Source organism: Chiloscyllium plagiosum, unplaced genomic scaffold (genome assembly GCF_037043375.1).
Source record: "Chiloscyllium plagiosum isolate Xiang-an unplaced genomic scaffold, Cpla_swu_hap1 HiC_scaffold_39, whole genome shotgun sequence".
NCBI lineage: Eukaryota > Metazoa > Chordata > Chondrichthyes > Orectolobiformes > Hemiscylliidae > Chiloscyllium > Chiloscyllium plagiosum.
In genome coordinates, this window is record NW_028270177.1 from 86,895,375 (window position 1) to 86,917,439 (window position 22,065).

Below are 22,065 nucleotides of genomic sequence, written 5' to 3' on the forward strand. Positions count from 1 at the left end.
TCCATCACTGTCACGCTGACCCCCTCACACTCACTCCATCACCGTCACACTGACCCCCTCACACTCGCTCCATCAGCGTCACACTCACCCCCTCACACTCACTCCATCACCGTCACCCTGAATCAATTGCAATCACTCCATCACCCTCACCATGACCCTCTCACACTCACGCCATCACCGTTATCCTGACACCCTCACACTCACTCCATCCCTGTCACCCTGACCCCCTCACACTCACTCCATCACATACACTCTGCCCCGCTCAAACTCACTCAATCACCGTCACCCTGACCCCCTCACACTCTCTCCATCACAGTCACTCTGAACCCCTCATTCTCACTCAATCATCCTCACCCTGACCCCCTCACACTCACTCCATCACCGACACGCTGACACTCCCATAGTCACTCTATCACCGACACACTGAACCACTCACACTCACTCCATCACCCTCAACCTGACCCCCTAACATTCACACCAACACAGTCGCCCTGTGCCCCACACACTCACTCGGTCACCATCACCATAACCCCCTCGCACTCACTCCATCACTGTCATCCTGACCGACTAACAGTCAGTCCATCACCCTCACCCTGACATCCTCACTCTCACATCATCACCATCACCCTGACAGTCTCACTCTCACTACATCACCATCACCCTGACCCCCTCACACTCACTCCATCACCATCAATCTGACCAACTCCCATTCAATCCATCCCCGTCATTCTGATCCCCTCACACTCACTCCATCATTCTCACCCTGAACACCTCACACTCACTCCATCACCGTCAACCTGACCCCCTCACACTCACTCTATCAGAGTCACATTGACCTCCTCACACTCACTCCATCACCGTCACCCTGATCCACTAGCGCTCACTACATCACTCTCATTGTGACCCTCCCACACTCACTCCATCACCGTCCCCCTGACACTCTCACACTCACTCCATCACCGTCCTCCTGACACTCTCACACTCACTAGATCACTGTCACCTTGACACCCTCACACTCACTCCATCACCATCACCCTGACCCCCTCACACTCACTCCATCACTGTCACCGTGACCCTCTCATACTCACTCCGTCACTGTCACACTGAATCCCTCAAACTTACTCCATCAACCTCACCCTGACCCCCTCACACTCACTCCATCACCGTCACACTGAACCCTCACACTCACTCCATCACCGTCACACTGAGCCCCTCACTCTCACTCCATCACTGTCTCCCTGAACCCCTCACACTCAATACGTCTCTGTCACCCTGACACCGTCACACTCACTCCATCACCCTCAACCTGACCCCCTCACATTCGCACCATCACCGTCACCCTGACCCCCTCACATTCACTCTGTCACCATCACCCTGACCGCCTCACACTCTCTCCATCACAGTCACTCTAACCCCCTCATACTCACTCAATCATCCTCCCCTGACCCCCTCACACTCACTCCATCACTGACACACTGAACCACTCACACTCACTGCATCACCCTCAACCTAACCCCCTCACATTCACTCCATCATGGTCGCACGGATCCCTGACACTCACTCCATCACCGTCATCTTGAACCCTCACATTCGCTCCATCACTGACACTCTGCCCGCAGTTCATGCAATCCATCACCGTCACCCTGACCCCCTCACTCTCACTCCATCACCGTCAATCTGACCCCCTCACATTCACTCCATCTCCGTCACTCTGATCCCTCACACTCACTCCATCATCCTCACCTTGAACCCCTCACACTCACTCCATCACCGTCACACTGAACCCTCACACTCACTCCATCACCGTCACACTGAGCCCCTCACTCTCACTCCATCACTGTCTCCCTGAACCCCTCACACTCAATACGTCTCTGTCACCCTGACACCGTCACACTCACTCCATCACCCTCAACCTGACCCCCTCACATTCGCACCATCACCGTCACCCTGACCCCCTCACATTCACTCTGTCACCATCACCCTGACCGCCTCACACTCTCTCCATCACAGTCACTCTGACCCCCTCATACTCACTCAATCATCCTCCCCTGACCCCCTCACACTCACTCCATCACTGACACACTGAACCACTCACACTCACTGCATCACCCTCAACCTGACCCCCTCACATTCACTCCATCATGGTCGCACGGATCCCTGACACTCACTCCATCACCGTCACCCTGACCCCCTCACTCTCACTCCATCACCGTCAATCTGACCCCCTCACATTCACTCCATCTCCGTCTCTCTGATCCCTCACACTCACTCCATCATCCTCACCTTGAACCCCTCTCACTCACTCCATCACCGACACCCTGACACTCTCGCTCACTCTCTCACCGTCATCCTGACACATTCACACTCACTCCCATCACCGACACCCTGACCCTCTCACAATCACTCAATCACAGTCACCCTGAACCACTCACACTCATTCCATCACGGTCACCGTGACCCCCTCACAGTCACTCCATATCCTTCACTCTGATCCCCTCACACTCACTCAATCATCTTCACCCTGACACACGCACAGTCACTCCATCACCGACACCCTGACACACTCACACTCACTCCATCACAGACACCCCGAAACACTCACACTCACTCGTTCGCCTTCACCCTGACCCGCTCGCACTCACTCCATCACCCTCATCGTGACCTCTCACACTCAAACCATCACCATACCACTGACACTCTCATACTCACTCCATCATCGTCACCCTGACCCTCTCACACTCACTCCATCACCGTCACCCTGACCCACTCGCACTCACTCCATCACCCTCTTTGTGACCCTTTCCCACTCTCTCCATCACCGTCCCCTGACATTCTCTTACTCACTCCATCACCAGCTCTCTGACTCTCTCAAATTCACTCCATCACTGTCACCGTGACCCTCTCACACTCATTCCATTACCATCACGCTGACCCCCTCACACTCACTCCTTAACCGTCACCCTGACCCCCTCACACTTACTCCATCACCGTCACACTGACCCCCTGACACTCACTGCATCACCGTCATCTTGAACCCCTCACACTCACTCCATCACTGTCACCCTAAACCAATCGCGCTCACTCCATCACCCTCATCGTGACCCTCTCACACTCACTCCAATTCCGTCCCCCTGACCGCCTCACACTCACTCCGGCACCGTGAACATGACCCTCTCACACTCACTCCATCACCGTTACACTGACACACTCACACTCACTCCATCACCGCCGCCCTGACCCACTCAAACTCACTCAATCACCGTTAACCGGATCCCCTCACACTCACTCAATCACCGTCACACTGACCCCCTCACATTCACACCATCACTGTCTCCCTGAACCCCTCACACTTACACCATCACTGTCATCGTGACCCTCTCAAACTCCATCACACTCACCCTGATCCCCCCACACTCACTCCATCGCCATCGCCCTGACGCTCTCACACTCACTCCATCACTGTCACCCTGACCCCGTCACACTCACTCCATCACCATCACACTGACCGACTCACATGACTCAATCACGGTCACCCTAACTCCCTCACACTCACTCCATCACCATTCCACTGACCCCCTGATACTCACTCCATCACCTTCATCATGACCCTCTCACACTCACTCCATCACTAACCCCTGACACCCTCACACTCACTCCAACACCGTCACACTGACCCCTTCACACTCACTCCATCAACTTCATCCTGAACCCTCACACTCACTCCATCACTGTCTCCCTGAACCCCTCACACTCACAACATCTCCGTCACCCTGAATCTGTCAAACTCTTTGCATCACCCTCAACCTGACCCCCTCACATTTACATCATCACCGTCACCCTGACCCCTCTCACTCACTCTGTCACCATCACCCTGCCCCCTCACACTCACTCCATCATCGTCACCCTGACACCCTCACCCTCACACAATCACCATCACACTGGCCCTTTCAGAATCACTGCATCACCGTCACCCTGACCCACTCACACTCACTCCATCACCCTCAAGCTGACAACCTCACACTCACTTGATCAACCTCACCCTGACCCCCTCACACTCACTCCATCACCGGCACCCTGACACACTCACTCACTCCATTACCGTCATCCTGACCCCCTCACACTCACTCCATCACCGTCACACTGAATCCCTCACACTCACTCCATCACCGGCACCCTGACACACTCACTCACTCCATTACCGTCATCCTGACCCCCTCACACTCACTCCATCCCCGTCACCCTGATCCCCCCACACTCACTCCATCACTGTCACATTGAACCCTCAGACTCACTCCATCGCTATCTCCCTGAACCCCTCACACTCACAACATCTCCGTCACCCTGAATCTGTCAAACTCTTTGCATCACCCTCAACCTGACCCCCTCACATTTACATCATCACCGTCACCCTGACCCCTCTCACTCACTCTGTCACCATCACCCTGCCCCCTCACACTCACTCCATCATCCTCACCCTGACACCCTCACACAATCACCATCACACTGACTCTTTCACAATCACTGCATCACCGTCACCCTGACCCACTCACACTCACTTCATCACCCTCAAGCTGACCACCTCACACTCACTTGATCAACCTCACCCTGACCCCCTCACACTCACTCCATCACCCTCACCCTGAACCCCTCACACTCACTCCATCACCGGCACCCTGACACTCTCACTCACTCCATTACCGTCACCCTGACCCACTCACACTCACTCAATCACAGTCACCCTCACCCCCTCACACTCACTCTATCACAGTCACGCTGACCCCCTCACACTCACTCCATCACTGTCACCCTGAAACACTCGCACTCAATCCATCACCCTCATCGTGACCCTCTCACACTCACTCCATCACCGTCACCCTGACCCCCTCACACTCACTCCATCACCGTCACCCTTACCCCTTCACACTCACTCAATCACTGTCATCGGGACCATCTCAAACTCACTCCATCACTGTCACCCTTAAACCCTCACACTCACTCCATCACACTCACCCTGATCCCCCCACACTCACTCCATCGCCATCGCCCTGACGCTCTCACACTCACTCCATCACTGTCACCCTGACCCCGTCACACTCACTCCATCACCATCACACTGACCGACTCACATGACTCAATCATGGTCACCCTAACTCCCTCACACTCACTCCATCACCATCACACTGACCCCCTGATACTCACTCCTTCACCTTCATCATGACCCTCTCACACTCACTCCATCACTAACCCCTGACACCCTCACACTCACTCCAACACCGTCACACTGACCCCTTCACACTCACTCCATCAACTTCACCCTGAACCCCTCACACTCACTCCATCACTGTCACACTGAACCCTCACACTCACTCCATCACTGTCTCCCTGAACCCCTCACACTCACATCTCTGTCACCCTGAATCTGTCAAACTCTTTGCATCACCCTCAACCTGACCCCCTCACATTTACATCATCACCGTTACCCTGGCCCCTCACACTCACTCTGTCATCATCACCCTGCCCCCTCACCCTCACACAATCACCATCACACTGATCCTTTCACAATCACTGCATCACCGTCACCCTGACCCACTCACACTCACTCCATCACCCTCAAGCTGACCACCTCACACTCACTTGATCAACCTCACCCTGACCCCCTCACACTCACTCCATCACCGTCAAACTGAACCCTCACATTCACTCCATCATTGTCTCCCTGAACCCCTCACACTCACTACATCTCCGACATCCTGACCCCGTCACACTCACTCCATCACCCTCAACCTGACCCTCACACACTCACATCCTCACCGTCACCTTGACCCCCTCACATTCACTCTGTCACCATCACCCGGACCCCCTCACACTGACTCCATTACTCTCACCCTGACACCCTCACTCCATCACCATCAACATCACCCTGACCCTCTCACACTCACTGCATCACCATCAATCTGACACTCTCACATTTACTCCATCACCGTCACCCTGACACCCTCACTCTCACACCATCACCATCACCACCACCCAGACCCACTCACATTCACTGCATCACCGTCACCCTTACCCCTCACATCACTCCATCATCGTCACCCTGACCCTCTCATACTCACTCCATCACCGTCACACTCATCCCTTCTCAATCACTCCATCACCGTCACCCTGAAACCCTCACACTCATTCCACTACCGTCTCCCTGACTCCCTCACACTCACTCCATCACCGTCACACTGACCGACTTCATGCCTCAATCACGGTCACCCTGAAACCCTCACACTCACTCCATCAACGTCCCACTGATCCCCTCACACTCACTCCACCAACATCACCCTGACCCCCTCACACTCACTCCATCACCGTCACACGGACCCCCTCACAATCACTCCGTCTCCATTTCCATGACTCCCTTACACTCATTCTATCACCATCATCCTGACGCTCTCACACTCACTCCATCACTGTTACTGTGACCCTGTCACACTCACTCCATCACCGTCACCCTGAAACCCTCACACTAATTCCACTACCGTCTCCCTGACTCCCTCGCACTCACTCCATCACCGTCACACTGACCAACTTCATGACTCAATCACGGTCACCCTGAAACCCTCACACTCAATCCATCAACGTCCCACTGATCCCCTCACGCTCACTCCATCAACATCACCCTGACCCCCTCACACTCACTCCATCACCGTCACACTGACCCCCTCACAATCACTCCGTCTCCATCTCCCTGACTCCCTCACACTCACTCCATCACCATCTCCCTGACTCCCTCACACCATCACCATCACCGTGACGCTCTCACACTCCATCACTGTCACCGTGTCCCTCTCACACTCACTCCCACACCATCACACTGAAACTCTCACACTCACTCCATCACACTCACCCTGATCCCCTCACACTCAGTCCATCGCCATCAACCAGACGCTCTCACACTCACTTCATCACTGTCACCCTAACCCCTCACACTCACTCCATCACTGTCACACTGAACTCTTCACATTTACTGCACCACCTTACCCTGACCCCCTCACATTCACTCCATCACCGTCACACTGGCTGACTCATACGACACAATCACTGTCACCCTGAACCCTCACACTCAATCTATCACCGGCACCCTGACCCCCTCACACTCACTCCATCGTCGTCATCCTGAACTCCTCACACACAATCCTTCACCGTCACCCTGATCCAATCGCACTCACTGAATCATTGTCTCCCTGACCCTTTCACGCTCACTCCATCACTCTCCCCCTGACACCCTTACACTCACTCCATCACCTTAACCTTGACCCCCTTACACTCACTCCATCACCGTCACCTTGACCCCCTCATACTCACTTCATTACCGTTACCCTGACACCATCACACCCACTCCATCACTGTCACCCTGACCGCCTCACTCTCACTCCATCAGTGCGATCATGACACTCTTGCACTCACTCCATCACCGTCACCCTGACCCCCTCAAACACACTCAATCATCATCACACTGATTCCCTCACACTCACTCAATCAACCTCAGCCTGACCCCATCACACTCGCTCCATCACTATCTCCCTGAACCCCTCACACTCACTACATCTCCGTCACCCTGACCCTGTCACACTCACTCCATCACCCTCAACACGACAAGAAGGACTTATGCCCGAAACGTCGATTTCCCTGTTCCCTGGATGCTGCCTGACCTGCTGCGTTTCTCCAGCAAAACAGTTTCAGCTCAACATGACACCCTCACACTCACATCCTCCACGTCAACTTGACCCCCTCACACTCACTCTGTCACCATCACCCTGACCCCCTCACACTCACTCCATTACCCTCACCCTGACACCCTCACACCACCACCATCACCATCACCCTGACCTCCTCACACTCACTGCATCACCGTCAACCTGACACTCTCACATTCACTCTATCACCGTCACCCTGACACCCTCACTCTCACACCATCACCATCAGCCAGACCCCCTCACACTCACTGCATCACCGTCACCCTTACCCCTTCACACTCACTCGTTCACCGTCACCCTGACTCCCTCACACTCACTCCATCTGCCTCAACCTGACCCCCTCACAGTCACTCCATCACAGTCATTCTGATCCACTCACTCTCACTCGATCATCGTCACCCTGACCACCTCACACTCACTCCATCCCCGTCAACCTGATCCCTTCACACTCACTCAATCATCCTCCCTCTGACCCCCTCACACTCACTTCATCACCAACATTCTCAACCACTCACACTCACTCCATCACCGTAACCCTGACCCCCTCACACTCACTCCATCACCGTCAGTCTGACTCACTCAGATCACTCTATCACAGACACACTGACCCCCTCACACTCATACAACACCGTCACCCTGAATCACTCACACTCACTCCATCACCGTCACCCTCACCCCCTCACACTCATTCCATCACTGTCACCCTGACCCCCTCACACTCACTCCATCACCATCACACTGGCCAACTCACACTCACTCCATCACTGTCACCCAGACCCCCTCACACTCACTCCATCACTGTCACCCTGACCGCCTCACTCTCACTCCATCACCGTGACCATGACACTCTCACACTCACTCCATCACCGTCAACCTGATCCACTCACACTCACCCAATCACCGTCACACTGACCCCTTCACACTCACTCTATCAACCTCACCCTGAACCGCTCACACTCACTCCATCACCGTCACATTGAACCCTCACACTTACTCCATCACTGTCCCCCTGAACCCCTCACACTCACAACATCTCCGTCACCCTGACCCCATCACACTATTGCATCACCCTTAACGTGACCCCCTCACATTCACATCATCACCGTCACCCTGTCCCCCTCACACTCACTCCTTCACCATCACCCTGGCCCCCTCACACTCACTCCATCACCATCACCCTGATCCCCTCACACTTACTCCTTCACCGTCACCCTGACCTCATCTTATCCACTTGATCACCATCACCCTGACCACCTCACACTCAATCCATCGCCGTCACTTTGATCCCCTCCCACTCACTCAATCATCTCCACCCTGACCCCCTCACAATCACTCCATCGCCGACACCCTGAACCACTCCCACTCACTGCATCACCGTCACCCTGACCCCCTCACACTCACTCCATCACAGTCACTCTGACCCCGTCTCATTCACTCTATCACAGTAACCCTGACTCCCTCACACTCACTCCATCACCGTCACTCTGACCCACTCACATCACACTATCAGAGTTACCCTTACCCCCTCACTCTCATACATCACCGTCACCCTGAATCACTCACACTCACTCCATCACCATCACCCTGACCCCTCACACTCAATCCATCACCGTCACCCTGACCCCCTCACACTCACTCCATCACCGTCACACTGGCCAACTCACACTCACTCCATCACTGTCACCCTGACCCCGTCACATTCACTACATCACCCTCATCCTTACCGCCTCACAGTCCCTCCTTCACCATCACCCTGACCCCCTCACACTCACTCCATCACCCTCAACCTGACCCCCTCAAAATCACTCCATCACAGTCACCCCGACCTCATCTCATCCACTCCATCACCGTCACCCTGACTCCCAAATTCTCAATCCATTCCCGTCACTCTGATCCCCTCCCACTCACTCCATCATCTCCACCCTAACCCCCTCACACTCACTCCATCGCCGACACACTGAACCACTTCCACTCTCTGCATCAGCGTCACCCTGACCCCATCACACTGACTCCATCACCATCACTCTGACCCGCTCTCTCTCACTCTATCATAGTAACCCTGACTCCCTCACACTCACTCCATCACCGTCACTCTGACCCACTCACATCACTCTATGACAGTCATGCTGACCCCCTCACTCTCATACATCACTGTCACCCTGACCCCCTCACACTCAATCCATCATCATCACCCTGACCCCCTCACACTCACTCCATCACCGTCACACTGGCCAACTCACACTCTCCATCACTGTCACCCTGACCGCCTCACTCTCACTCCATCACCGTGAACATGACACTCTCACACTCACTCCATCACCGTCACCCTGACCCACTCACACTCACTCAATCACCGTCACACAGCCCCTTCACACTCACTCCATCAACCTCACCCTGAACTCCTCACACTCACTCCATCACCATCACACTGAACCTTCACACTCACTCCATGACTGTCTCCCTGAACCCCTCACACTCACTATATCACGGTCACCCTGACCCCGTCACACTCATTGCATCACCCTAAACCTGACCACCTCACATTCACATCATCAGCGTCACCCTGACCCCCTCACACTCACTCCTTCACCATCACCCTGGCCCCCCATACTTACTCCATCACCCTCACCCTGACCCCCTCACAGTCACTCCATCACCGTCATCCTGATCGCCTCACTTTCACTCCATCACCATCACCCTGATCCACTCACTTTCACTCCATCACCATCACCCTGATCCCCTCACACTCACTCCTTCACCGTCACCCTGACCCCCTCACACTCACTCCATCACCCTCAACCTGACCCCCTCACAGTCACTCCATCACAGTCATTCTGATCCCCTCACTCTCACTCGATCACCGTCTCCCTGACCTCATCTCATCCATTCGATCACCGTCACCCTGACCACCTCACACTCAATCCATCCCCGTCACTCTGATCCCCTCACACTCACTCAATCATCCTCACCCTGACCCCCTCACACTCACTCCATCACCATCACCCTGAACCACTCACACTCACTCCATCACCGACACCCTGAACCACTCACATCACTCTATCACAGTCACCCTGAACCGCTCACACTCACTACATCACCATCACTCTGAATCACTCACACTCACTCCATCAAAGTCACCCTGACCCCCTCACACTCAATCCATCACCGTCACCCTGACCCCCTCACACTTACTCTATCACAGTCACCCTGACCCTCTTACACTCGATGCATCACTGTCACACTGGCCAACTCACACTCACTTCATCACCGTCACTCAGACCCCCTCACAATCACTCCATCACTGTCACCCTGACCGCCTCACTCTCACTCCATCACCATGACCATGACACACTCACACTCACTCTATCACCGTCACCCTGAAACCCTCACAGTCATTCCACTACCGTCTCCCTGACTCCCTCACACTCACTCCATCACCGTTACACTGACCGACTTCATGACTCAATCACTGTCACCCTGCAACCCTCACACTTACTCCATCAACGTCCCACTGATCCCCTCACACTCACTCCATCAACATCACCCTGACCCCCTCACAGTCACTCCATCACCGTCACACGGACACCCTCACAATCACTCCGTCACCATCTCCCTGAATCCCTCACACTCACTCCATCACCATCTCCCTGACTCCCTCACACTCACCCCATCACCATCACCCTGTCGCTCTCACACTCACTCCATCACTGTCACCATGACCCTCTCACACTCACTCCCACACCATCACACTGAAACCCTCACACTCACTCCATCACATTCACCCTGATCCCCTCACACTCAGTCCATCGCCATCACCCAGATGCTCTCACACTCACTTCATCACTGTCACACTGACTCCCTCACATTCACTCCATCGCCGTCACCTGACACTCTCAAACTCACTCCACCACCGTCTCCCTGACCCGCTCACACTCATTCCATCACCGTCACACTGACTGACTCACACGACTCAATCACTGTCACCTTGACCGCCTCACACTCACTCCATTACCCTCACCCTGACACGCTCACTCCATCACCATCACCCTGACCCCCTCATACTCACTGAATCACCGTCAACCTGACACTCTCACATTCACTCCATCACTGTCACCCTGACTGCCTCACTCTCACTCCATCAGTGTGATCATGACATTCTTACACTCACTCCATCACAGTCACGTTGACCCCCTCAAACACACTCAATCATCATCACACTGACCCCCTCACACTCACTCAATCAATCTCACCCTGACCCCCTCACACTCACTCCATCACTGTCTCCCTGAACCCTTCACACTCACTACATCTCCGTTACCTGACCCTGTCACACTCACTCCATCACCCTCAACATGACACCCTCACACTCACATCCTCCACGTCACCTTGACCCCCTCACACTCACTCCCACACCATCACACTGAAACCCTCACACTCAATCCATCACACTCACCCTGATCCCCTCACACTCAGTCCATCGCCATCTGTCACCAACACCCTGACCCCCTCACACTCACTCCATTACCCTCACCCTGACACCCTCACACCACCACCATCACCCTGACCCCCTCACACTCACTGCATCACCGTCAACCTGACACCCTCACTCTCACACCATCAACATCACCCAGACCCCTTCACACTCACTGCATCACCGTCACCCTTACCCCTTCACACTCACTCCTTCACCGTCACCCTGACTCCCTCACACTCACTCCATCACCCTCAACCTGACCCCCTCACAGTCACTCCATCACAGTCATTCTGATCCACTCACTCTCACTCGATCACCGTCTCCCTGACCTCATCTCATCCACTCGATCACCGTCACCCTGACCATCTCACACTCACTCCATCCCCGTCAACCTGATCCCTTCACACTCACTCAATCATCCTCCCCCGACCCCCTCACACTCACTCCATCACCGACACCCTGAACCACTCACACTCACTCCATCACCGTAACCCTGACCCCCTCACACTCACTCCATCACCGTCAGTCAGACCCATTCAGATCACTCTATCAGTCACACTGACCCCCTCACACTCATACATCACCGTCACCCTGAATCACTCACACTCACTCCATCACCATCACCCTGAATCACTCACACTCACTCCATCACCATCACCCTGACTCCCTCACACTCACTCCATCACCATCACCCTGACCCCCTCACACTCAATCTATCACAGTCGCAATGACCCCTTCACACTCACTCCGTCATCCTTAACCTGTCCCCTCACACTCACTCCATCACCATCACTCTGACCCTCTCACTCTCACTCCATCAATGTCACCCTGACCGACTCATACTCACTCCATTACCCTCTCCCTGACCCCCTCACACTCACGCTATCACCGTCACACTGACGCCCTCACACTCACTCCATCACCATCAAACTGACTCCCTCACACTCACTCCATCACCGTCATCCTTACCCCCTCACACTCACTCCTTCACCATCACCCTGACCCCCTCACACTCACTCCATCACCCTCAACTTGACCCCCTCACACTCACTCCATCACAGTCATCTGATCCCCTCACTCTCACTCCATCACCGTCACCCTGATCACCTCCCACTCACTCAATCATCTCCACCCTGGCCCCCTCACACTCACTCCATCATCGACACCCTGAACCACTCACACTCATTGCATCACCTTCACCCTGACCCCCTCACACTCACTCCATCACCGTCACTCTGACTCCCTCCCACTCACTCTATCACATTAACCCTGACTCCCACACACTCACGCTATCACCGACACCTGAACCCCTTACACTTACTCTATCACATTCACCCTGACCCTCTCACACTCACTCCATCACCGTCACACTGACCAACTCACACGACTCAATCACTGTCTCCCTGACCCCTCACGCTCACTCCAGCACTGTCACCCTGACCCCCTTACAATTACTCTATCACATTCACCCTGACCCTCTCACACTCACTCCATCACCATCACACTGACCAATTCACACGAATCAATCACTGTCTCCCTGACCCCTCACGCTCACTCCATCACTGTCACCCTGACACCCTCACACGCAATCCATCAACCTCACCCTGACCCCCTCACACTCAATCCATCAACCTCACCCTGAACCCCTCACACTCACTCCATCACCGTCACACTGAACATTCACACTCACTCCATTACTGTCTCACTAAACCCACTATTGAATTCAAGAGTCGTGAAGTGATGTTGCAGCTGTACAGGACTTTGGTTAGGCCACAGTTGGAGTACTGTGTGCAGTTCTGGTCGCCTCACTTTAGGAAAGATGTGGAAGCTTTGGAGAGGGTGCAGAGAAGATTTACCAGGATGTTGCCTGGAATGGAGAGGAAGTCGTACGAGGATAGGTTGAGAGTTCTCGGCCTTTTCTCGTTGGAACGGCGAAGGATGAGGGGTGACTTGATAGAGGTTTATAAGATGATCAGAGGAATAGATAGAGTAGACAGTCAGAAACTTTTTCCCCGGGTACAACAGAGTGTTACAAGGGGACATAAATTTAAGGTGAAGGGTGGAAGGTATAGGGGAGATGTCAGGGGTGGGTTCTTTACCCAGAGAGTGGTGGGGGCATGGAATGCGCTGCCCGTGGGAGTGGTAGAGTCGGAATCATTGGCGACCTTTAAGCGGCATTTGGATAGGTACGTGGATGGGTACTTAATCTAGGTTAGAAGTTCGGCACAACATCGTGGGCCGAAGGGCCTGTTCTGTGCTGTATTGTTCTATGTTCTATCTATGTTCTATGTTCTATGTTCTAAACCCCTCATGCTCACGACATCTCCGTCTCCCTGACCTCGTCACACTCACTCCATCATTATCTCCCTGAACCCCTCACACCCACTCTGTCACCATCACCCTGGCTCCCTCACACTCACTCCATCACCCTCACCCTGGCACCCTCACTCCATCACCATCACCCTGACTCCATCACATTCACTGCATCACCGTAACCCTGACCCTGTCACACTCTCTCCATCATCGTCACCCTGACACCCTCACTCTCACACCATCACCATCACCCAGAAACCCTGACCCTCTCACACCATCACCATCACCATGACCCCCTCACATTCACTGCATCACCGTCACCCTGACCCCCTCACACTCACTCCATCACCGACACGCTGATCCCTAGCCTGACCCTCACTGCCGTCCACGCTCTGCCCCCAGCCTCACCCTCACCACCGTTCAACACTGCCCACAGCCTTACCCTTACCGCCACCCACGCACCTCCTCCAGACTGAATCTCACCACCGTCCACACACCACCCGCAGCCTCTTTCCCTTCCTCTCTCCTTTCTCACCCTCACCCCTCTCTCGCCCTCCCTCTCGTCCTCCTCTCTCGCCCTCCCCTCTCTTGCTCACCCATCTATCACCCTACAGTTTCTCCCCCTCTCCTTCCTCCCTCTCCTCTCTCATCCTCCCCTCTCACCCTCACCCCTCTCATGCACTCCAAATACTTCCCTCCCCACTCTCGCCCTCTCTCCCTCCCTCTACTCACTCACCCTCCTCTCTTGCCCTCCCCTCCCTCCCCTCTTTTGCTGTGTCCCTCCCGCTCGCCCTTGCCTCCCTCCCCTCTCACACTCTCCCCTCTCTCGCCCTCCCCCTCTAGCCCTATTCCTCCCTCTCACCCTCATCTCCCTCACTCCCCTCTCTCGCCATTCCCTCTCTCGTCCTTGCCCCTCTCGCTCTCCCTTCTCTCGCTCACCCTCTCTCACACTATCCCTCCATCTTGCCCATCCATCCCTCCTTCCCCTCTCTCGCCCTCCCCCTCTCTCGCCCACCCCTCTCTCGCCCTCTCCATTTCTTTTCTCGCCCCTCCCTCCCTCCACTCTCTCGCCCTCCCCTCCCTCTCTCCCTGTTCTCACCCTCCCCTCCCTCTTGCCCTCTTTGCCCTCTACCTCCCTATCGCCCTCCCCTCCCTCTCTGCGCTCTCAAACCGCCTCGACTCTCATGCTCTCTCCCTCCATCCCCTCTCTTGTCCTTCCCTCACTCGCCCTTCCCTCTCTCGCCCTCTCTCTCGCCTACCCTCTCTCGCCCTCCCCTCTCTCGCCCTCCCCTCTCTCGCCCTACCCTCTCTCACACTCCTCTCTCACACTCACCCCACTTCACACTCCCCACCCTGCCTCCATTTGCTCACCTTACTCTCTCGCCCTCCCCTCCCTCCCTCCCCCTCTCCCTCCCATCTCTCCTTCCCGATCACGCCCTCCCCTCTCTCGCCCTCCCCTCTGTCGCCCTCCCCTCCCTGCCTCCCTTTGCTCGCCCTCCTCTCTCTCACACTCACACCTCTCTCGCACTCCTCACCCTGCCTCCATTCTCTCGCCCTCCTCTCTCGCCCTCCCATCCCCTCCCCTCTCTCTCCCATCCCTCCCTTCCTCTCTCTCACGCCCTCCCCTGTCTAGCCCTCCCCCCTGCCTCCATTCTTTTGCCCTCCTCTCTCGCCCTCCCCTCTCTTACCCTCCTCTCTCACACTCACACCTCTCACCCACCCCTCACTCACCCTCCCCTCTCTCACACTCACTCCTCTCTCGCATTCAGCTCCCTGCCTCCATTCTCTCGCCCTCCTCCCTCGCCCTCCCCGTCCTCCCTCCGTTCCCTCGCTCCCCCTTCTCCCTCCTCTCTCACACCCTCCCCTTCCCCCCGTCCCCTTTTCAGCCCTCCCCCTGTCTTGCCCTCCCCTCTCCCTCCCTCCCCTCTCTCGTCCTCCCCTCTCACCCTCACCCCTCTCACGCCCTCACATCCCTCCCTCCCCTCTCTCGCCCTTGCACCTCTCTCACCCTCTCCCTCTCTCGCCCTCCCCTCCCTCCCCTTCTCTCTCCTCCCTCCCCCTCTCTCCCCTCCCTCCTTCCCCTCCCTCACACTCCCATCCCTCCCTCCCCTCTCTCGCACTCCCTCCCTCCCTCTGCTCTCTTGCCCTCTTCTCTCGCCCTATCCCTCCATCGCGCCCTCGCCTTCCTCCCTCCCGTCTCACGCCCTCCCTTCTCTCTTGCCCTCCCCACTCTCACACCCTCCCCTCTCTCGCCCTCTTCCTCCTTTTGGCCCTCACCTCCCTCAGTCCCCTTCTCACCATCCCCTTTCTCACCCTTGCACCTCTCTCACCCTCTCCCTCTCTCGCCCACCCTCTCTCGCCCTCCACACTCTCCGTCTCCTCTCTCACCCTCCCCTCTCTCGCACTCCTCTCTCTCGCCGTCCCTTCTCTCCCACTCAGCTCACTCGTCCTCCCCTCGCTAGCCCTCCCCACTCTCGCACTTCCCTCTCTCTCACCCTCCACTCATTCGCCCTCCCCTCTCTCACACTCACCTCTCTCGCCCTCCGCTCTCTCAACCTCCCCTCTCTCGTCCTCACCTCTCTCACAGTCACCCCTCTCTGCCTCCCCTCTCTCACCGGCCTCTCTCGCCCTCCCCTCTGTCCCTCCCCTCTCACGCCCGCTCCTCTCTCACCCTCCCCTCTCTCGCCCTCCTCTCTCGCCCTCCCCTCTGTCCCTCCCATCCCTCCCTCCCCCCCACGCCCTGCCCCCCAAGCCCTTCCCTTTCTCGCCCTCCCCTCACTCGCCCTCTCCCTTCCTCTCGCCCTTCCCTCCCTCCCTCACCTCTCTCGCCCTCCACTCCCTCCCACCCGTTTTGCCCTCCTTTCTCGCCCTCCACTCCCTCCCTCCCCTCTCTCACACTCCCCTCTCTCGCAATCACCTCTCTCTCGTCCTCCCCTCGCTCGCCCTCCCCTCTCTTGCACTACCGTCTCTCTCGCCCTCTCTCTCACACTCACCCCTCTCTCGCCAAACCCTCCCTGCCTCCCATCTTTCGCCCTCCTCTCTCGCCCTCGCCTCCCTCCGCTCTCTCTCTCCCATCCCTCCCTCCCCTCTCTTGCCCTTCACTCCCTCGCACTCCCTTCCCTCGCCATCCCCCTCTCTCGCCCTCTCCTCTCTCACCCTCACCCCGCTCTCACCCTCCCCTCTCTCCCTACTCAACCCTCATCGCCCACCTCTCTCACCCTCCAATCCCTCCCTCCCCTCTTTCGCCCAACCATTTCTTGCCCTCTCCCCTCTTGCCATCCCCTCTCTCACCCTCCACTCTCTCACCCTACCGTCTTTCGCCCTCCCCTCTCTTGGCCTCCCGTCTCTCCCCCTCCCCTCTCTCGCCCTAATGTATTTCGCCCTCCTCTCTCTCGCCCTCCACTCTCTCGCCCTCCCCTCTCTCTCGGCCCCCACGCTCGGCCTCCCGCTCTATCACCCTCCTCTCTCAATCTCCCCTCCCTCGCTCTCTCGCTCCCATCCCTCCCTCCCCTCTCACGCCCTCCCTTCTCTCGACCTCCCCATCTCTCGCCCACCCCTCTCTCCCTCTCACCCCTCTCTCGCCCACCTCTCTTATCCTCCGCTCCCTCCCTCCCGTCTCTCGCCCTACCGTCTCTTGCCCACCCCTCCCTCGCCCTCGCCCTCTTGCCCTCCCCTCTCTCGCCCTCCTCTCTCTCGTCCACCCCTCTCTCGCCTTACCGTCTTTCGCCCTCCCCTCTCTCACACTCCCCTCTCTCACCCTCCACTCTCTCGCCCTCCTCTCTCTCACACTCCACTCTCTCGCACTCCCTTCTCTCTCGCCCTCCTCTCTCGCCCTCCCGTCTCTCGCCATCCCTCTCTCTCACTCCCCTCGCTTGCTCTCCCCTCTCTCGCACACGTCTCTCTTTTGTCCTCCCCTCTCTCATACTCACCCTCTCTCGCCCACCCCTCCCTGCCTCACCTCTCTCCCTCTCCTCTCTGGCCCTCTACTCTCTCCATCCCCTCTCTCCCTCCCATCCCTCCCACCCCTCACAGCCTCCACTCTCTCACCCTCCCCTCTCTCGCCCTTCCCTCTCTTGCCCTCCCGCTCTCTCGCCCTCCCCTCCCTGCCTCCCCTCTCTCGTCCTCCTCTCTCACCCTCCCCTCCCTCCCTCAACTCTCTCGCTCCCATCCCTCCCTCCCCTCTCACGCCCTCCCTTCTCTCGACCTCCCCCTCTCTCGCCCTCCCCTCTCTCACTCTCACCCCTCTATCGCCCTCCCCTCCCTCCTTCCCCACTCTGGTCCTCCCCTCCCTCCTACCCCTCTGTCGCCCTCCCCGCGCTCGCCCTCTCTCGCCCTCCTCTCTTGCCATCCCCTTCCCCCTCCCCTCTCACGCCCTCCCCTCTCTCTTGCTCTCCCCCGCTCTCGACCTCTTCCTCCTCTCGCCCTCCTCTCCCTCCCTCCCCTCTCTCCCTCCCATTCCTCCCTCCCCTTTCACCCCCTCCCCTCTCTCACCGTCCCCTCTCTCGCCCTCCCCTCTCTCACAATCGCCCCTCTCTCACCTCCCCTCTCTCCCCTATCTTGCCCTCTCCCTCACTCTCGCCCTCCCCTCCCTCCCCTCTCTTGCCCTCCCCTCGCTCGCACTGTTTCTTCCTCTTGCCTTCCCCTCCCTGCCTCCCCTCTCTCGCCCTCCCCTCCCTCCCTCCCGTCTCACGCCCACCCTCTATCGCCATACCCTCTTTCGCCCTCCCTCTCTTTCTCCCTCCCCTCCCGGACTCACCTCTCTTGCCCTCCTCTCTTGCCCTCCCCTCTGTCCCTCCCATCCCTCCTTCCCCTCTCTCGTCCTCCCTCCCACGCCCTCCACTCTCACGCTCTCCCCTCTCACGTCCTCTCACTCCCACAAGCCCTCACCTCCCTCCCGCCCCCTCTCTCTGTCCCTTCTCTCGCCCTCCCCCTCTATCCCCATCCCCTCGCTCGTCCTCTCCCTCCTCTCTCGCCCTCCCCTCCCTTCTTCCCCTCTCTTGCCATCCCCACGCTCGCCCTCTCCCTTCCTCTCGACCTCACCTCCCTCCCTCACCTCTCTCACCCTCCACGCCCTCTCTCCCCTCTCTCACCCTCCACTCCCTCCCTCCCCTCTCTCGCCCTCCTCTCTCGCCCTCCTCTCTTGCCCTCCCCTCCCTCCTTCCACTATCTTGCCCTCCCCAGGCTCGCCCTCTCCCTTCCTCTCGACCTCACCTCCCTCCCTCACCTCTCTCATGCTCCACTCCCTCCCTCCCTTCTCTTGCCCTCCCCTCACTCCCTCCGCTCTCTCGGCCTCCTCTCGCGCCCTCCCCTCCCTCCCTCCCCTCTTTCGCCCTACTGTCTCTTGCCCTCCCCTCTCTCACCCTCCCCTCTCTCGCCCTCTCACTCCCCACCGCCCTCCCCTCCCTCTCTGCCCTCTCTCGTGCTCTCCGCTCTCTCGCCCTCCCCTCTCTCGCCCTACCGTCTTTCACATTCCCTGTCTCGCACGCCCCTCTCTTTCACCCTCCCCCTCTCCCACCCTCCCCCTCTCTCGCCCTCCCTTCTCTCGCACTCACCCGTCTTACTCTCTCTTCGCTCGCCCTCCACTCTCTCGTCCTCCCCTCTCTCACACTCACCCCTCTCTCGCGCACCCCTCCCTGCCTTCCCACTCTCGCACTTCCCTCTTTCGCCCTCTCCCTCCCTCTCGCCCTCACCTCCCTCCCTCCCCTCCCTTGCCGTCCTCTCTCTCACCCTCCCCTCTCTCGCCCTATCCTCTCTCAACCTCACCCCTCTCTCGCCCTCCCCTCCTTCCCCTCCCACCCTTCCCTCGATCGCCCCTTCCTTCCTCTCGCCTTCCACTCCCTCCCTCCCCTCTCATGCACTTCGCTCTCACACCCTACCCTCTCTCTTGCCCTCCCCCTCTCTCGCCCTCTGCCTTCCTCTCGCCCTTCCCTCCCTCCCCTCTCTCTCCCTCCCCTCCCTCCCTCCCCTCTCTCGCCCTCCCTTCTCTCGCACTCACCCGTCTTGCTCTCTCTTCGCTCGCCCTCCACTCTCTCGTCCTCCCCTCTCTCACACTCACCCCTCTCTCGCGCACCCCTCCCTGCCTTCCCACTCTCGCACTTCCCTCTTTCGCCCTCTCCCTTCCTCTCGCCCTCACCTCCCTCCCTCCCCTCCCTTGCCGTCCTCTCTCTCACCCTCCCCTCTCTCGCCCTATCCTCTCTCAATCTCACCCCTCTCTCGTCCTCCCCTCCTTCCCCTCCCTCCCTTCCCTCGATCGCCCCCTTCCTTCCTCTCGCCTTCCACTCCCTCCCTCCCCTCTCATGCCCTTCGCTCTCACACCCTACCCTCTCTCTTGCCCTCCCCCTCTCTCGCCCTCCCCTCTCTCGCCCTCTCCTCTCTCTTGCCCTCCCCCTCTCTCGCCCTCCCCTCTCTCGCCCTCTGCCTTCCTCTCGCCCTTCCCTCGCTCCCCTCTCTCTCCCTCCCCTCCCTCCCTCCCCTCACTCGCCCTCTCCATCCCTCTCTCCCCATCCCTCCCTTACGCTCTCTCCCCCTCCCCTCTCTCGCCCTTCCCCTCTCTCGCTCTCCCCCTCACCCTCCCCTCTCTCGCCTTCTCCGTCCCTCTCGCCCTCACCTCCCTTCCCTCTCTCCCTCCCCTTTCTGACCCTCATCCCTCTCTCGCCTTCCCCTCCCTCCTTCCCATCTCTCGCCCTCCCCTCACTCCTTCATCTCTCGCCCTCTCCCTCTCTCACACGCCCCTCCTTCTCTCCCTTCCCTCGTCCTCTCCCCTCTCTCCCACTCTCCACCCTCCATCCATTCTCTCGTTCATCACTGCCCCCTCCTCAACCTCAACCATTACCGCCCCTCCCCCCACCCCTCACAACACTGCCCCCTCCCCTCATCTCCCTCTCTCTTCCCTTTATCTCTCTCTCTCTCTATTGCTTCCATCTCCCTCCCTCTGTTGTCCAACACCACCCATTCCCCAAACTCAGTCCATCACCACCCCCTCCCCCACCCGGTCCAACACCCCCCTCCCCAACCCAGTCCATCACTACCCCCTACCCCCACCATGTCCATCACCGCCCCCGCCCCAACCCAGTCCATTACCACCTTCTCCCCCCACCCTGTCCACCACTGCCCCCTCTTTCAACCCAGTCCATCAACACTCCCTCCCCCCACCCCATCCAACACCACCCCCTCTCCCAACCCAGTCCATCACCACACCCTACCCCCACCCAGTACAACACCGCCCGCTCCCCCTCCCTGTCAAGCAACGCCCCTCCCCCAACCCAGTCCATCACCACCCCTCCCCCCACCCTGTCCAACACCGACCCCTCCCAAGCCCCGTCCAACGCCGCCCCCTTCCCAACACTGTCCAACAACGCTCCCGTCCCCCAACGCTGTCCAACACCACACTCTCCCCCTCCATAACCCCACCCATCACTGCTCCCTCCTCAACCCCGTAGAACAACTCCCCTCCCCAACCCCTTTCTCACGAACCCTGGCCAACCCCCTCTCTCTCTATCTATCGCCTCCCTCTCTCTTTCTCTCTTGGCCCAT